This window comes from Bubalus kerabau, chromosome 10 (assembly GCF_029407905.1).
Source record: "Bubalus kerabau isolate K-KA32 ecotype Philippines breed swamp buffalo chromosome 10, PCC_UOA_SB_1v2, whole genome shotgun sequence".
Lineage (NCBI taxonomy): Eukaryota > Metazoa > Chordata > Mammalia > Artiodactyla > Bovidae > Bubalus > Bubalus kerabau.
In genome coordinates, this window is record NC_073633.1 from 15254828 (window position 1) to 15272783 (window position 17956).

At 40.0% G+C, this 17956-nt stretch overlaps 1 long non-coding RNA gene across 1 annotated transcript in view; it reads left to right on the top strand.

Moving 5' to 3' along the window:
• The window catches only part of LOC129620883 (uncharacterized), a 121914-nt gene extending 110423 nt beyond the window's left edge, over positions 1-11491 (top strand). Inside the window, exon 4 of the long non-coding RNA XR_008698817.1 lies at positions 11477-11491. This is a non-coding gene — a long non-coding RNA (uncharacterized LOC129620883). The remainder of the gene's footprint in view (positions 1-11476) is intronic.
• The last annotated feature ends 6465 nt before the right edge of the window (positions 11492-17956 follow it).

The window sequence follows — 17956 nt, forward strand, 5'->3', positions numbered from 1 at the left end:
AACAGAAAGACTGGCACAAACAGTAGTAGGGAGGGGTCCACAGGAAAGACTGGGGTTATGCATTTTCTGTTTGTTTAGCTTTTTTTTTTTTCTTTGTTTTTTCTGCTAGCCGGGAGAAGTAAGAGCTTGGCATTGGGAATTTAGCCGTTAGAGAAAATGAAGCAAGTTATTCTTAAACCTAGAGTCGGTGGGCTGAGATCGGAGCCCTCTCACCCGTGCGTGCACCTCTTGTGTGAACCCAGGAGAGGAAAGACGGTGCTCATGGTCTGGCCCAGGCCTTTGGTGAGCTTCAGGCCTTCCTTCGCGGACCTGAGGATAGGTAGCCTTGCTTTCCTATTGTACTTCTGTTCCCATTCCACCAATCATTCAGTGAAACAGTTTTAAGTGGAAAGCACTCAGTAAACAGAATTGAGTTTTTCCAGGACATGAACCTTCAGAGGGATGTCACAAAATCACCTTCAGAGAAGTGGAGTGCTTGTGAGGCCAGGAAAACAAGAGTCCTTAAAGGAAAGTTCTTATCAAACCCTGCAGAGTGCTGTATTTCCTGCCTTATAATTGTGATGAATGGTATGGCTTTGTTTTTAAACAACACCTAATCTTTAAAATACTCTGCTGGGAAGCCTAGCATTTTTCCCCCAGAATACGTCCACTGTGTATATTAAATTGACTAAACATTCAGAAGAAGGAGCACAAACCAGGCCCAGGAGAGTCTATTGCTCAGTATAAGTAGGAGGGAGGGAGATGTTACCAATACTGAAAATACACTAAAATTCTGATTAAAATACCAGATCCAATCCCATGCAGGTCTCTTAGGAACACTGACATTATTGAAAATAAAATGGAAAAAAGCGATTACTGACTGGCATCAGCACCTAATTGTTTAATGAACATAACATGGCCTGGATCCTATTACTAACGTTCCTCTCTTTCGACAAATGTCCCCTGATGAAGGAAAGTTCTTTTTTGGTTGCAGAGTGGCCTTCAGAAGTTGGACGCTCTGAGAGATGACAAACAGGCAACATCTTTTCCTTCTTGATCCCAAGTCAAGTTCTGGCAGTTTTTGACAGGTCATAAACACACGCGAAATGCTAAACTTAGTGGGCTGTTAGATGCTTTGCTTAAAGTTGAAAAACATTTTTTAAATAAAATTTCCTTATGTCTCCTTTTTTCCACACTCTCAACTCTGACATTCAAATGTACTTCATGAACCAACATGTGATAACATTTGAAAACCAAATTCAGAAAACCCTCATGAATGCAGACTCCGCTCTTGGAGAATCTGCAGACAGTGAAGGTAAGGGAACTATTGGGAATCTTCTTAGGGACAAAGAGATGAATACCACCATTGATTGTTAAGAATGACGTTTCTGTAATCCAGAGAAACGTGTCTGTTAGAGATCACTAAGCATTTAGTTACTGTGAAGTCTGTCCTTGTTTTCGTTAGAACGCTGACATTCATCAGACCCTTCTGGAGAGGGTCTCATCCATTGGTTTTCCCAGTATCACTCTTCCTTGGGTTTCCAACTGGCTCTCAGAATATATCTTCTCCAACTCTTCTGTAGGCTCTTCTTCCTCATTCACCTTCTTAAATGCTGAAGTTACATGGGATTCCACCCATAGGCTCTTTTGTTCTTCTTCTCCTCAAACTCACTGGGTAAAGTCAATCCAAAAGCTTCAGAAATTCTTCAGAGACAACACTCCTATTTACGGCTCCAGCCCTGACCTTTTTGTTGAGGTCCCTCATGTGTCTCCTGTCTCTGAGGATGACCTCACAGTCTCCTTCCAGCCCAAGTTGCAAGCCTGGACACAGTCCTTAATTCCTCTCTCCCCATCTATCATCACCCTAAACACACTTTAGCCATCCACTCTGTCTCTTCCCACTGTCACTGACTTATTCCTGCCAACATCATTTTGTGTCTGGATTTCTTTCACAATGTCCTAACTGGGATATCTTCTTCCAACATGTTCCCTCTGACTGAGACCACAGGGATTTTATTAGAGTACACATCTGAATGTGACACTCCTCTGCTAAAAACCCTTGTTCAGGACTCTCATGGCCCTCAGCATAGAGTCCAGACTTTGTACAGGCGAACAAGGGCCTTCATGATGGAGACCACTTTCCCGTCTCAGGAAAATCTCCCCTGTCATTCATTGCACACCAGACTGAATGTACTATGTGGGCGTTTTCTGTTCCCTTTGCTTAGAATAAATACCCTTTCCCCTCACGCCAGCTCTCTTCTGGATCTGTGACACCTTCTTTTGGCTGAGACAGCACCTTTGCTGGGAAGCTTTCTCTGCCTTTGCAGTACTGCTAAGGTACCTCTCCTAGGCACTCCTGCGTAATCCCCATGGCATGGCGTGTAACTCAGTGAATTGCAGTAGCACGTTTTTCCTTCTGAACTGTAAATGCCTTCAAGGAGAGAAGTATCTTGTTCATTATATCCCCAATGATCATTTATTCCAGATGCTTGACAAATATCTGAAGCCTGAATGAATGCAGTTGCCTCAAAAATCTGTTTCTTAGTTTCTTGACTCTGAAGTCTGAGCAAGGAGAATCTCATCATTAGCTCAGCTTGGGTCAGTTTCTGTCCCTGGTCCAATGAGTTAGGGGTGTGAGGGCAGGGGTGGAATCTCTTAGAAAGGAGTGTTGGGGTGAAAGTAGTACTTACTAGAACTAGCATGTTCTAGCATGCTTGCTAGAACTATACAAAGTCCTTCATCGAAATAATAAAAATACGTTTTATTTAAAAAAATCATACTTTGTATATTTTTCAGTAAATCATACAGCTTCCTCCCACTGGTCCACTATAAAGAAGTAAAACTGTTATTTTCATGATAACACATAAAATAAAAATTATAGTCACGTCTTACTCAATACTAGCCACTCACTCATCCATCCAATCATTCACAAATATTACTAAGAGCCCACTGTGGGTTAAGCTCTCTGCTAGGTACTGGAGAGGTAGTGGCAAATAAAAGAAAGCCCTTTTTTCAGAGGGTGTGTAAAAATAAGACACATTTATAATTATCAGTTATGAAATTTACCATGAAAGAAATGAGTAGGGTAATGAGAGAAAGAATAATTGGGAGGATTAGTTCATTTATTGACGTCAAGGTATGCGTCAAAGAAAAAAAAACATACATTCAAGCTAAGATCTGACTTCTTTGGAAAGAATGGCTGGGGATGCTGAGCTGAGGGAGGTGGAAAGGACAAGAGCAGAATTAGAGATCTCCAAGGCAATATTATAAAAGTCTTGGCAAAAGGCTGGGGTGATGGTAACAGTGATGGAAAGAAGTAAATGATGAATTCAGGGCATTTTTGGAGGTTGAACTGTTTGCACTTCTGATAAGCTGGATGTGAACTGATCAGGAGTGAATCACAAAGAGATTCCAAGAATAACAGTTTGTGTAGAAATTGATTTAAGCACATAGACCCTGACACCATATCATTTGAGTTTAAATCGCAGCTCCACTATTCAGAAAGCTGTGTGGCCTTGGGAAAATCACTTAACCTCTCTGTCCTTTAGTTTCCTCATCAATGATGTAAGTGATAATAATAATAGCCACCTTGCAGATTCGCTAAAAGAAAGAGTTATTACATATTAAACATTTTGGACATTGCCTGGCATGTGATTAGGTTTTCTTACAAACGAAGAAAGAGGTAAATTTTCAGGTCTCTGATTTTAAGCAGTGGGGTAGTATGGGCGATGTTTATTGAGATGGGAAAGATGGGGGAGCCTCGTGGGCTGCCGTCTATGGGGTCGCACAGAGTCGGACACGACTGAAGCGACTTAGCAGCAGCAGCAGCAGCAGAGGAAGAGGTTTTGGCAGAGTGAAGATCAGAGTTCAGGTTTAGATACAAGTTTGAGATTGCTGCACACCTCTTAGATCCCCTTTGAATAGGAGTCTGGTCTCACAGGAGATGCCTGAGCTGGAGACATCAGTCTGTGAGACTTCAGATTATAGGCAGAATTTGAAGACCAAAGATGGAAAAGACAAACAAGAGAAAGTGTTAAAGTGGATGTGTGAAGCGAAATGTGAAAACATAGCCAAGAACTAAGCCATGAGAGCTCTCAAAGCTGAGTAGTGCTCAGTCGTGTCTGACTCTTTGTGACCCCATGGACTATAGCCTGCCAGGCTCCTCTGTCCATGCGGGATTCTCTAAGGCAAGACTACTGGAGTGGGTTGCCATCCCCTTCTCCAGGGGATCTTCCCAATCCAGGGATCGAATCCAGGTCTCCCGCATTGCAGGTGGATTCTTTCCCGTTTGTGCCCCCAGGGAAGCCCAAGCTGAGTGGAGAAGTCAAACATAACTTAGGTGCGGTGCTGTTACACATGTGCATGAGCCAAGCAGAAACAGAATCAGCTAGTAAAATGTGAATATAAGGAATATGGAAACAAAGGACCTCTGTTGGGCTGCACCCCACAGGCCTGCAAGCCTTGTAGTTGCCCATCCTCCAGCCTGAAGAAGGAGCCCAGAGCCAGCACAGAGACACCGGTGGTTTAATGGAGAGGGGATCTTACACGTCTGAAAAAAAGGCACTCTACCCCAGCAGACAGGATGTGGCAGTAATCTTTACTCCTTGGGGGAGAAGCAAAGGGCTACTATTTGCAGGAGGAATTGTCCTCGGGTTGGCTCATCAGTTACCAGGGCAACCGGCAGCTGGGCACATCCCTCTCCCTCATCCCTCAGGTTACCCACCATCACAAGGGCAGATGTTCCCCTTTAATAAACCAGCAGGTGGAGCTGTTCTGGCCCAAAGGTTAGAACAGTCACTAGCAGGGGCAGGGGCTGAGCAGGTTCGGGTGAGAAGTGAGTAGGTGAAGCAGGGTCTGGTGGAGCAGATAACAAAGAGCGAGAGAACAGTCATCTTGAGTGTCCTGACTATGCACCCTCCCTTCCATTCCTATTTTAATGGAGCCTAAAAATAGAATTCTCTGTTGAGTCTTGTTAGGTTGGTTTTGTGGCTTCTCTGTGACTCACTGGAGCCTCTTCATCTGAAGATTTAAAAGAAAGTATGGGGTTATTTGGAGATTTAGGTGGTTCGGTAGCTGGATTTTCCATGGTGAGGACAGAAGGTGGGACACAACTGAACTTGAACCAGACAATGAAATGCATTATACACTGTATAGAGGAGCTTAAACACAACAGTTCAGTTCAGTCACTCAGTCGTGTCCAACTCTTCATGACCCCATGCACTGCAGCACGCCAGGCTTCCCTGTCCTTTACCATCTCCCTGAGCTTGCTCAAAATCATGTCCATCAAGTCGATGATGCCATCCAACCATCTCATCCTCTGTCGTCCCCTTCTCCTCCTGCCCTCAATCCTTCCCAGCGTCAGGGTCTTTTCCAGTGAGTCAGTTCTTCGCATCAGGTGGCCAAGTATTGGAGCTTCAGCTTTAGCATCAGTCCTTCCAATGAATATTCAAGACTGATTTCCTATAGGATTGACTGGTTGGATCTCCTGGCAGTCCAAGGGACTCTCGAGTCTTCTCCAGCACCACAAGGCACCATTAAAAGGTATTAAGCAAGGGTGAAGCATGTTCTTTATGCATTTTAGAAAGATCACTCTTGAACACTGTGGAGAACAGTTTGGAAAGGATCAAACCAGACGGTGGGAGGCTGACGGTGTCTCTGCGGCAGTGACCCAGGATGGCAGTGAACCATGGTAGGCCCGTTCAGATGCCAGTGATAACCACAGTGAGAAACAAACAGGACTCAGTGAGCGACTAGATAGGGAAAGCGGTAACACCAGGGTTTCTGCTTTGTTCACAGACTAGTCTGTGCCTTTAAAACACTATACTTTTTCTGAAACATACTTAGGCTTCACACAGCATTCTCAATGCTTTCTATAGCAATAACCCTTTAATTTTCAAATGTGTTCTCATCCTGTCCCCTGATGAATGCACAGTCATTAAGTAGCTCGAATAGAAAATAAAGATGCCGATTTACTTCATTTGGGCTCAGTTTTCTGGGCCCCAGGCCTAGATAGAGGAAACCAACTCTATTACCTAAACCACAGAAGCTGAAATCCTCTAGACAAAGACTACTCCAGTGATTGACTTGGTCTCTGCTTCCTCTGGCTTAACTAAGTATAAACATACTCATATGCTAGATCTTATTCACAAAAGAATTTCACTCATCATTTTAAGAAAAAGCCCATGTTTTAAGTAGCAATATTTTTGTAATAAATAAAAAGTCCCTTGACAAACTCTGTTAAACCCCATTTGAATCTCTGTTACTGGGGAAGGTTTCCTAATGACCTAGCTCAACACTGCTGGCTGCTTGCTGACTTGATTTGCAGTTATACATAAATATACATACATAAATAGGTGGCTGCCTCCCTGGTGGTAGCTCAAGGACCCAAGGGAAGGCAGTTTTATCTCTAGATATCTTTCCCAGCTCTGTCGTGCTGTTTACAATTATCTCAGTCGTCATTTATTTCTTCTCACTCTTCCTAAATCCTCTCTTCCTAGTCCCTCTTGAACTAATTCCTATCCCCAAGTCCATGGAAACTGCTCCTCAGGGTCATTTTGCTAAATTCAGCAGTCACGTGATCCCTCTCCTACACAGTCTATCACTCTAGTCCTTGTGTTTAATCTCTCCCTCCCCCTTCTTCATGTGGCTTCAAGGACATCACTTTCTTTTGATTTTCCTTCAGATTTATTGGCCTCAGGCTTCCTCACTGCTTCTGTCCATGGTCTCTTGATGCTCAGCGTCCTGGTCTCAGTTATTAGACCTCTTCTCTTCTCTACAACTAAAGCCCTTGATGATCTCATTTAGTCTCATGGTTTTAAATAACATCATCCTCATGACTTTTCAGTTGTATCTCCTGAACTCCAAACTTACGTCTACAAAAGTGCTTACTCACCATCTCTACTTGGATGTGTAACAGATATCACAAATTCAACATGTCAAAAATGAAACCCCCAGTCTTCTCAAAATCTGTTCTTCTGAGAGTCTTTCCCATCTCAGTTGATGGCAACTCGATCCATCCGGTGCTCATGCCAAAATTCTTTAAGTCACTTTTCTCTTTTTCTTACAACCCACATCTAAGCAGTCGAGAAATCTTGGTGGTGGTACCCACAAAATACATTAAGAATCCAACCTCTTCTTACCACTTCCACCGCTGCCATTCTAACGCATCTGAGCCACTACCATCTCTTGGCTAGATGACTATACAATGCTCCCACCGGTCCTTCTGCTCACACTCTTGTCAATCCTCAGTACCACAATTCAAGGAGTCCTTTTAAAAAGGAATCAGCGACATCACTTCTCTGCTCAGAGTAAAGGTCAAACAAAGGCTTACAAATACCCGTAGGCTCTTACCTGGTCTGCCCCCACCCCACATCTTCCTGACTTCATCTCTGTCACTCTCTACCTTGATCATGCTCCTCCAGAGACGCTGGCCTCCTTGCTGATTCTCAGACAAGCTAGACAAAACTTCCCTTAGGACCATTGCTCCACCTGTGCCCTCTGCCTGGCATGCTTTTCATCAGATATCCAGGCCACCCGACGCTTCATTCAAGGCTTTGCTCATCTTCACAGTGAGCCTATGCCACCCTGTACCGCTGTCACTTGCCCTCAGTCCCAGCGCTCCCAGCCCCCTTATCCTGCTTTACTTTCATTTTCCATGGCACTTACCACTTTCCACTACATTCTATACTCTGCTATTCATTAGGTTCATTATTAATTGTCCCCCCTTCTAGAATGTAGAGCCACAACAGCAGAGACCTGTGTTTTGTTCACTGATGTATCCTTGGTTCTAAGGACAGTGCCTGGAACGTAGGAGATACTCAGTAAATACTTGTTGAATAAGTGGATGAATTTTTTTAGCCTAAGGGCCTTCTGTTACAAAGCAACTATGACTGGGGATAGGGAACACATTCAGCTTCGAGCCTCCAATATGAGCCATTAACATACCTTACAAGAGAGAACTGCAACTACAAGAAATATGCCTTTGACACCTCTCCTTTCCAGCTTACGCCTTCAATAGATTCTCTGCACCGATGTTCTGCTCTTCTTTTCAGAGCGGGGAATGGATACATTAAGCATTACCTGCTCAGGGTTTGTCCTCCCTAGAATTATTTGGTCTTCTTTCTCATCTCCACGAAGTTCTCACTGTGGCCCAATTCCTCAAGTTCTTGTAACAGAAAACATTAAATGTGGTGGTTCCATTTAAAAAACAAACCAAAAAAAGAGTTGGAAATTCCTGAAGGGGGCCAATATCACCAATATATCTGATTTAGTTTATTGACATCTAGAGAAAATACAAATAATCATCATTAGAGGTTTATAGCAAGGGAGGAGGATAAGGGATAGTAGGCAACACAGGCAGGGGGACTCTGGCTACTAAGGATTAGCAGGATTAGCATGTTGAGGCCATGATACTGACGAGCAGACGCAAACACAGCAGCCACAGGAAGAGAGAGTGGGGGGCATGGCTGGAATGGACAGACTGCCTCGAGGACTCACATCTTATTTTTGCTTAAACTGGATCCTGTACTAACTCATGAAGGTTTTGTAGGGCCCCCTCATGCTGCTGGCAACTGGATAGCCTGGAGGGAGCTGTTCCAAGAATTCTTGGCAACACCCACTGAATGAGCGATGCCCAGGTAGGCGTATGGCAAGTGATCTTTCCTATTAGGACTTCAGATTCCAGACCACTTCCATGGTCTTCTCTATACTGATGATACTCTAACAGTCATTAGGACCAACTAGAAGAGAGGTTGCGCTTTTGTGGCATTAGGTACTGAGTTAACCTTCAAATCTCTGTTTCTTGCCTAGCATCAAGTTGCTAAACCTTAGTCAAAAAGAAATCAGTGTGTAAAGAGCCACATCATAGTACTGGACATGTAGTGGGCCCTGGACACCTTCAGTTCCTGCTTCCTACTTCTCTTGTTTTCCTCTAGCCTCTCCGCACTGCCCCCCCCCCAACCCCCAGGCTCCTTTGAAATGACTGTTTTCCGTGTTTGTCACTTTCATGGCATATCTGTATTTCTTCTTCTTTGGCCCCAGATGTCAGATTGGCTTGCATTACTCCAGACTGAATCATTTGATTTCCTGTCCATGTTCCTAACCTTTCCAGCTCCTTTTGTATCATTTCTCAGTCATTCCTGATGTTTACAATACCTCTCAATTTAAAGCCATCTGCAAATCTCATTAGCGAACCACTGACTTTCTCCCGCATGATCCCAGGGCGAGTTGGACAAAGCAAAGCCTGACACCAGTTCACCTCCTTCCTTTGGAGGCACCAGAGCTCGGGATCATTTTAACTTATTACCATTTTACAATATGGTCATGTCGTTATTGAATATTTACTCCTAGTCTAGCCAAATCTGATACACGAAAATCAGAATTAATCATTTTTTAAAATTAAGTTTTTCACTTTTCAAAATTTTAATATTATAATTATGAGTAATATAACAACTAATATTGTTTTGTATTATATAAATATTTATATTATCTTTATAAGTAAATATAATAAATTATAAAATTTATAATCTTTATAATATAAATTATAATTATATAATTCATTATAATTAAGGTGACTCTTTAGTCACCTTTCTTAGTGTACTTAAAATATGTACCTGTTAGCTCACACACAAACACCTCAATTTTTCAAGACTACATACTTATAGGTATTTAATGTCTTTATAAGCAATTATTTCTTATATAGCTTTGAGAATAAAACCTAAATTCTTCCATTTTAATAGTGAGCTTTTGGGTAAGTTTTCTCACTGCTGATTCATTGGCTCTTGGCTTCGACTTTTCTCACTCTTTTTCCTGATATACTCAAAATGTTTTCGAATCCCAGCTATTCCTCCTTCCTCAAGAACTGTTTGAGCTCCTTCTCCGCTCCAAGCACTGTACTAGGTGCTGGGATAAATAAAGAAAGAAGTCTCTATCCTCTGGGAGCTCTTAATCCAGGAAATCACGTGGAAGGAAAGACTATTGCCACACACCTGCTGCATCCTGGATCTGCTGTGTGTTACTGCATTGAGACCACATGGAAACCCCAGCTTCCAGTGGAGAAGCCAGGGTTTCAGAGAAGTGAACTTATTTTCCTTTTAGGCAGAGTATGAATAGACCACTTACAGAAGAAATACAAATGGACTGCAAATACAAATGGACCATTACAAGAAGAGTTTACCCTCATGTTCATCACAAGGGTGTGAAATAAACCATGTAACATCTTACACTGAAATTGCACACACCCTTTAAAAATTATATAGAATATGTAATAACCTACAAGATTTTCTGAACATTAAGTGAAAAAGCACACTCTGAATAGTATAAATATATACTATAGGGTTATAGCATACAGGATTGTGTGTGTGTGTGTGTATAGAAAACAAAAGACTGAAAGACTAGATACCAGTATGGAAACAGGTTATTCATAAGAGGTGGCATGGGGCTCTTTTTATTGGTAGCTTCTAAATTTTAATATATATATATTTTTAAAAAAACAAACATATAAAAACATTCACTTATCCAGATTCAGTTATTCCATTGCATTGTAATGAATAATATAAATAAAAAATTAAGTGACTTGCTTAAAATCACTGGTTTGGTGTGCTGTTAAGCCAGGCTTTCTAACTCTAAAATCCACTGTCTTTCTACGTTGCATTCCCCTTCCTCCCCACAGCCGGTTACATATTTATAGAGTTTCTTTTCCCTCTTACTTTCTACATCTACTATATCCCATCCCACCTTTTTCTAAGCCATTTTATCAGTAGTCATGCTTTGAACTGGATATTATGTGTAATATAAAATGCAAACCATGTTCATTGGTGAAAAAGGCAAATCCCCACTCATGGAGAGAACTGGGAGAACACACATCAGAACAGGCACAGTCTGACAGCCCTCAGATAAGTCAGCTTGCTTCTTGCATTTAAAATAAAACTGAAATCTGTTTGGTCTTAACTGTGATATTTGGAAAGCGTCATGCTTCCTTCTATACCGAAAGATTTCTTAACTTTTTCAAAATGTAAATTCTTGAAAAGACCACCTGCCCCAAACTCAGATCTGAAACACCAATCCCTAATTTTATTTATAAATGTCAAGATTTCCCTATTTTTACTCACTTACTCAAAAAGCAGGATAAATATCCTAGCCTCTCTCTTGCTTGGTAAAGTACAACATTTGGGACGTCGAGTTGGCTGTGCTAGAAATTAGAAACGTCTTTGATGATGCACAGCTGTCTTAATTTCTTCATCACGGATGTCTAAGGCATTCCAGGAAGCTGACTAATGTACCTGGAGAAATGTACTATGTTTTCCCATCCTTTCCCCCAAAATTGTCAGATCAAGAAGGGATGAGTATCCCCTTTGCTTTACAACTAGGAACATACGATGATCTTGAGTAAGACAAGTCCTTCCATTTTCCACCGCCATTTCCTTCCTGTTCTCATATACACTTGTCTCAAACGTGTGGGCAGTCCTCAGTGATCTTGGCGCTTTCCCCTTTATCTCAGTCTCCTCAGGACAAGATCCCAGTGTGGCAAAACTTAACATCAACAGCTGCTATTCGTGCCAAAAGAAAACAGAGCACTGTCGACACTGTAGCCTTCTGTCCACCAAGGGGCATCGCACTGCAACAGGCATCCAGGAGGCCTGATCACCCGAGACCGTCCCAGGCCAAAGGCAAGGCTCCGAGCTGAGCAGTTAAGAACCAAAATTTCTGAAGGTCTTTGGTGAAAGGTTCCCAGCTTTGTGACTCAGAGTTGTCTTTCCCCAAAAGAATTCTATTATCCCACCAATACCAACTCTTCTTTCCTGCTCTCTTGTGGAAAGCAGGTGATTACTAACCACCTCAATCCACCCACGAGTGAATTGAAACCCGAAGTTCATATGCAATTAAGGCTTGTGTTCTTTGGGACAGAAGTATCAACAAAGCTGTAGTTGGCTTTCCATGTGAGAGAAATACATACCTAACAGCTCTAAGTGGAAGGCTGATGCATTTTACTACACATAAATTATATCTCAATTAAAAAAAAAAACAACTCTACGAACAGACTCAACCCCTCGGGGAAACTGCTCCTACTAGACTAACAGCTCTCACAGGGTTTCTATACCTCCATATCCTGCCCCATTTTTTTTTTTCCAAAAAGCAGCAAAAAAAATATGAATATCTTCCCCTTTAACTATAATTATTTTTCTCAGTGTACGTCTTCCATCCAATTATGTGGAATATCACTGGACTTCCCAGGTGAGCAAAAGAGAAAATTTTAAAGCAACGTACAGAGCTGAAGGGATGAGTTAACTGTAGCCCTGAGAAGTTGAGCTCTCTGAGGTTACACACATACCATGGACTAAGAGCAGGCACCTACCCTCCTTGAGCACAGGCTGGGAAAACCACAAATGACCTCAATGCATCATGGAAAGAATGGGCATTTTGTTTTATTTTTTTAAATCTTTTTAATGTCTGTTTATTTTTTAATATAAATTTATTTATTTTAATTGGAGGCTAATTACTTTACAATATTGTATTGGTTTTGCCATACATGTAGCTCAGTCCCAGCACAGAACTATGTTCAACCACCCCAAAATTCTTCCCAATGAAATACTCACCTCAAAGAATAAATAACATTAAACCAAGAGTTAATAAACATTCAAGCAACTTGAGATTTTATTTTGAAAATAGCTATTTTGACATAATATCCAGTTTCTCGTGTATCAGAATAAATTCTTTACAACATTGATCATCATCACTTCTGTACATAATCTCTGAGTAAAATATATTCACACTAGGCAAGGCTAGAATATTGAAACTATGACAAATAATGCTTAAGTTTGTTAATAACAAAACTATAGTAGTTGTACACTAGAACAGATGTTTCAAATGTTTACCATTCAAAGACAAGCTTGGTGGAACAAAATCAATATAAGTATAGACAAATTTCTTGTCGTCTTTGCTATCAGTCTTTCAGAAAGCTGAAGTTACATTACAAACACTTCAAATTTCCACTTCAGAGTGAGCAGAAAAATGAGAAGACATTATTTCCTATTTTACAAAATAAAACACCAAGTCAGAAGAAGAATAAAGCTCATCTTTATGCAATTAACATAAAAGCTTGAGTACACCGATCCTTCTCCAAGAAATAGACGCCAGCCCTGCAACACAGGCAGCCAACGGGCCAAAGAATGGATGGTCAGCACACAGCCTTCTCCACTCTGCATGACTTACTCAGGACTGATGCAAACTCTGGCAAGTCATTTTTTCTAGACTTCCAAGGATCTTGGTTATGTAAACTCAATGATTAAAAGGCATTTTTCTGAATTTGCATGAGGAAATCTAAAGAATCAGAACAAAGATCCAACTGCTTTGCACATGGATAGGTGTTCACCATTACACCACAACTCAAACGCAATGGCAGGCTTTCTATCAAATTCATATCCAAAGCACGGAGTTCCAAACATGCAACCATATATACTGCAGAAAACAAAGAGCCTCCTTACAATGAGTAGGCTGATTTTGTACTTTGAGATGAAATCAAACATATTTGGTCCTCTAAGAAGGTCTAGTGAGGCTTAAATGGGAGTGGGGGGGGGGGGATATAGAAACTGCTCAGAATAAAAGCTGTAAACACTCCTCCTAGAAAAAGCATACACAAACATGCAATCCTTGTCTAGACAATGTCTTCAGTAACAAAACTTGAAAATATTAGAGTTTCTTTGCTTTTGTCACTGAAGCAAATGTAGACTTTCTACGACACGATGTGTGTATGCATATATATATATGTATAAAATACCCAGCTCATATGTGACTTTAATGCTATAAATACTCATTGCCTTTTTGGTACTTTTAAAGCACAGCCAAAATCAGTTTGGAAATTTGTTCTGGATTCCCAAGTTGGTTCGCTCTGTCTTGTAGATGCCTAAGAAGTGGCTGGTTCTCTGAAACCGCCAGTTCACACCCCTGTGCAGCTGTTCCAAGCTAACTGGGATTCCAGGGAAAGTGACTGGACTGACCACAGGCCTCACAGGTGCCTAAACAGCAACCTATGAAACCCGAAGCCACTTCCCAGTCAACTCTATGGTCCAAGGGAGTCCTAACCTTTCTCTTCCCGTTTTCCCACCACTCACTAGAGGGGCAGCCAACAGCTGGAAGCCTTTGCAATGAGTACAAACAAGCAGAAACACTCGCAGGGCAGCATTTCTCTAAGTGTATTTCTCAGAACACAAGTCCCACATGACACTTACGTTAAAAAAAAATCCACATAAAAATAGGGAAATGGTGTGTAAAATACAGGTCCTCAATGGAGTTTGAAACCACCAACAGCATATCGAAGGTTCTGAGAAGCCTACAGTAACTTCACTTTGTCTAACCCAGAATTTTCCAAACCTATTTGGCCAAAGACCTCTCAATTCATACAATAACAATATATTCTGCCAAAATATATCTTGAACTGCTTCTCCAAAGAACTAAAATGTAGTTTTTAAAAAAAATCTTACAATATAATTTCAAATTAAGAATAATGAGGGTATAAAACACTTATTTTCCTGCATTTTTTAAAGGAACTATTTTGTTTTGCTTTGAACAGTCTTTTATTATAACATTTCACTCTCTATTTATAAACATCCAACTCAGAGTAACCGTTTCTTATATCACTGTTCAAGAATGTTAGTTCTCATCAGTAATCATTGGCCTCCTCATCAGGACAAAAAATTTTTGTATGCTTACTGATTCTGAGAATACCTCTCCACCTCAATCACAATAATTTTAAGTCTAGGGCAGGTAATCTGGGCTTTAAACAAACATTATATCCCAACATGAGTTTTGGGATAAACAATTTTACAAACGCTTAAAAAAAAAAAAAAAGCAAATCACTCTATGTCTCTATGAAAATCAACATTTTGAAGATTTAATTACACTTCAGTTAAACCTTTGAGACTAGGATTACTGACCTTTGGTTCACATAATTAACAAATTTCTTAATAATCTAGTAATTTCTTAGGAAATATGAAAACACTGAAAAGTAAATGCAAATTACACAGAGCTGAACAAGAGAAAAGGCAAAAAATAATTCTAAGTGCCAACAACATATACAGAATACCATCATTACAACTCAAATATGCTATGTGGCTCTGCTCAGGATTTCAATTAGATAAGTAACTAAACCAAGACAAAGTCAATCACTAAACCCCTGTAAGCCTAAAACAAAAAACACAGACACACACTACACTTTGTTCATCAAAGCATGGTCCTAGTGTTCTTAGCAAGAGAACACCTGCAAAATAAAGAAGGATTACCACACGGAGACACAGAGGAGCTTTTTTTTTCAAAATATTTTAAACCCAGGTAAACCCAGGTACCATAGGAAGAAAATATATAATTATAAACATAAAGATCATAGAATTTTTTCTATCTTAGGAAAAGGGGTTCTTGGTTTTAGCTTGTTTTTTCTTTGCTGATAAGGCAAACCAAATCTTTAGATAATCATATGTTATAAAGTTGAGTTTGTTTTTGTCTTTAAACTTGGAATGAAATAAATTAATTTATAATATGCATTTATTCATCTGGAACTGAATACTATGTCTGAAGCATTAAATTGTAAATCAGTTTATCTAAAGATAAATTCACTCTATTGAATTTACTTTTAAAACCCTTTTATTCTGAAATAATTACACTCACAAAAAGAAGTTGCAAAAATAGTACAGAGAGAGCCTATGTAACCATCCCTCAGCTTCTTGTATTCACATGTAAGCATTTGCATTTTGGTTTTAGAGGGATACAATTTTTGACAGCTTATGAAAAAATAAACAGTTGATGAAAAAAATCTAATAACCTGGTAAATGACTATTCCTGGAAGAGGCTCTAAGAAAACATACTGTGTACTTCAAATGCCACTTTTATCACGAAACTACCTTTAAAAATTGGTTTTCTTAGATGCTATCACTGTTACCAATTTCTGCCTCTTTTGATGTCTAGTTTTTTCCATTTTTGTAGACTTATGAGAACTGTAACTTAGCTCTGATCGAAATAAGCTTTCCCATTCTTTTAAGTTAATGTATCTTGCCATATTAAATGAAGAGAAATGACAAATGGAAATCAAAATTCTTTGGATTTAATGTAAACTCTCTAGCACTCAAAAAATAAACATATCTAGGTTGAAATTTGATTCCTTTGCCAGTGCCAAACTTTTAGGGGAAAAAATATTGTGTAGGAATGACTATCCTTAAAGGTCTTTTGTAGTTTCTTTGGTGTTAGGAGAATGGTCAGCCTTATGGACAACCGATGACAGTCTGTGGATGAAAGATGTTTATCTTACGGGAATTATCTGTCCAATTTTCTCATTCTATACTGCCAAGAAACATAAACACCAACACAGTCCTTTTAATCATATTATCCTCTACCACAGTGTTTTAAGATTGTGGATCACTTATCTCAGCAAACTCAAACTTTATCCAAAGCATATTCTGACAGGTTGATCATAAGCTCTCTGTTGAGTCCTGAAAGTTGTTTCTTTCCAAGAGTTTCCTATATATGCAGCTGATGCCTGGAGTGGTTTGTGCTCAGTGATAACTTCCTAGCATCTCATTAGCTTTTACCAAAAAAGCAAAACTAAGTAACCCAGCATATAAATTCTCACTTATCTAACTCATACTTTGCCTCTTAGCAAAGATAGTCTGGAAGTATCATGGCCTATATGGCACACAGCCAAAGGCTGTTCAAAGCAGGAATGACTGAAAGGAAATAAAATCATATTTATATTCATCTTTTCTACTAAAAAAAAAGGGAAAAACTTGCTATTCCAGAATGATACCTTTTGATTCAACTTTCAACACATCAAACATTACAGTATGCTTATTAGCTGCATCTTTGTGTCATAAGAACACAATACCTACATTCTTTAAAAACGTAAACACATTTTTCTTACTCATGGACATTAGTCACTTTATTGACAGAAAACTTTACATAACCCCGTATTATTCTTTGATTTTGTCCATGGGGAAACTTGGGAGTTAAATTTACCATTCAATTTTAGAGTTAGTATAGTTAGGGTTGGGTTAGTATAGTTCTATCTCCTACAAATTTTTTATTTTTCCAAAACCCAATTTTAACTGTCCTATTTTACACATGTTTAACAATTGTAAGTCACTTCAAATGCTTTTTGAAAGCTTTAATAGAAATCATAATTGAAAATGACTAACCACTAACACATAAACAGATGTCTGATTAGTGTGCTAACCACCCTTCTTCAGTATACATTAATCCCAGAGGATAATAAAGTCCTACAGTCATGATTTCCAACATAGAATATTCATACAGATTTCTGACTGCTGGAATCTAACAGAAGACTAACACAGAACAGCGTGCACACACACACACACACACACACACACACACACACCCTCTCTACAGATTTCAGACTGCTGGAATCTAACCAGAAGACTAACACAGAATAGCACACACACACATACATATACACACACACACACACACACACACCCCCTCTCTACAGATTTCCGACTGCTGGAATCTAACAGAAGACTAATAACATAAAACACGCTCACACACCCACGCACCCCCACCCCCACTCCCACCCACCCACTCTCCCACCTGTTGCAGAAGTAATGTGAAACAGATGAGTGACTTTCTCTCAATGTATCCAGACAGACAACCAAGACCTTGAAGATTACCTTGTTTCTCATTAAAACTTTCAAGAAAAAATATTTATGATGACTTAGAGACTCCTATATAAACAGCTACCTAATACAGAACAAATTGAGAGGATGCAGGTCAAACACTGCTGAGCTCCACTCAGCTCAAATTAGATGAGTCTACTGACTCCAAAGCTGTTTTCCTAACATGGGGGTTTCAGCAGGATGAGATAAGATTTGCTGAGCACCATAGTAATCTTTTAAGACACTAATCAAAAACATGGTCCTATATTTAAAAAACCCCAGAAGTGGTTTTAAGATGGCAGAAGCACCTCAGCCACTAAAATAAG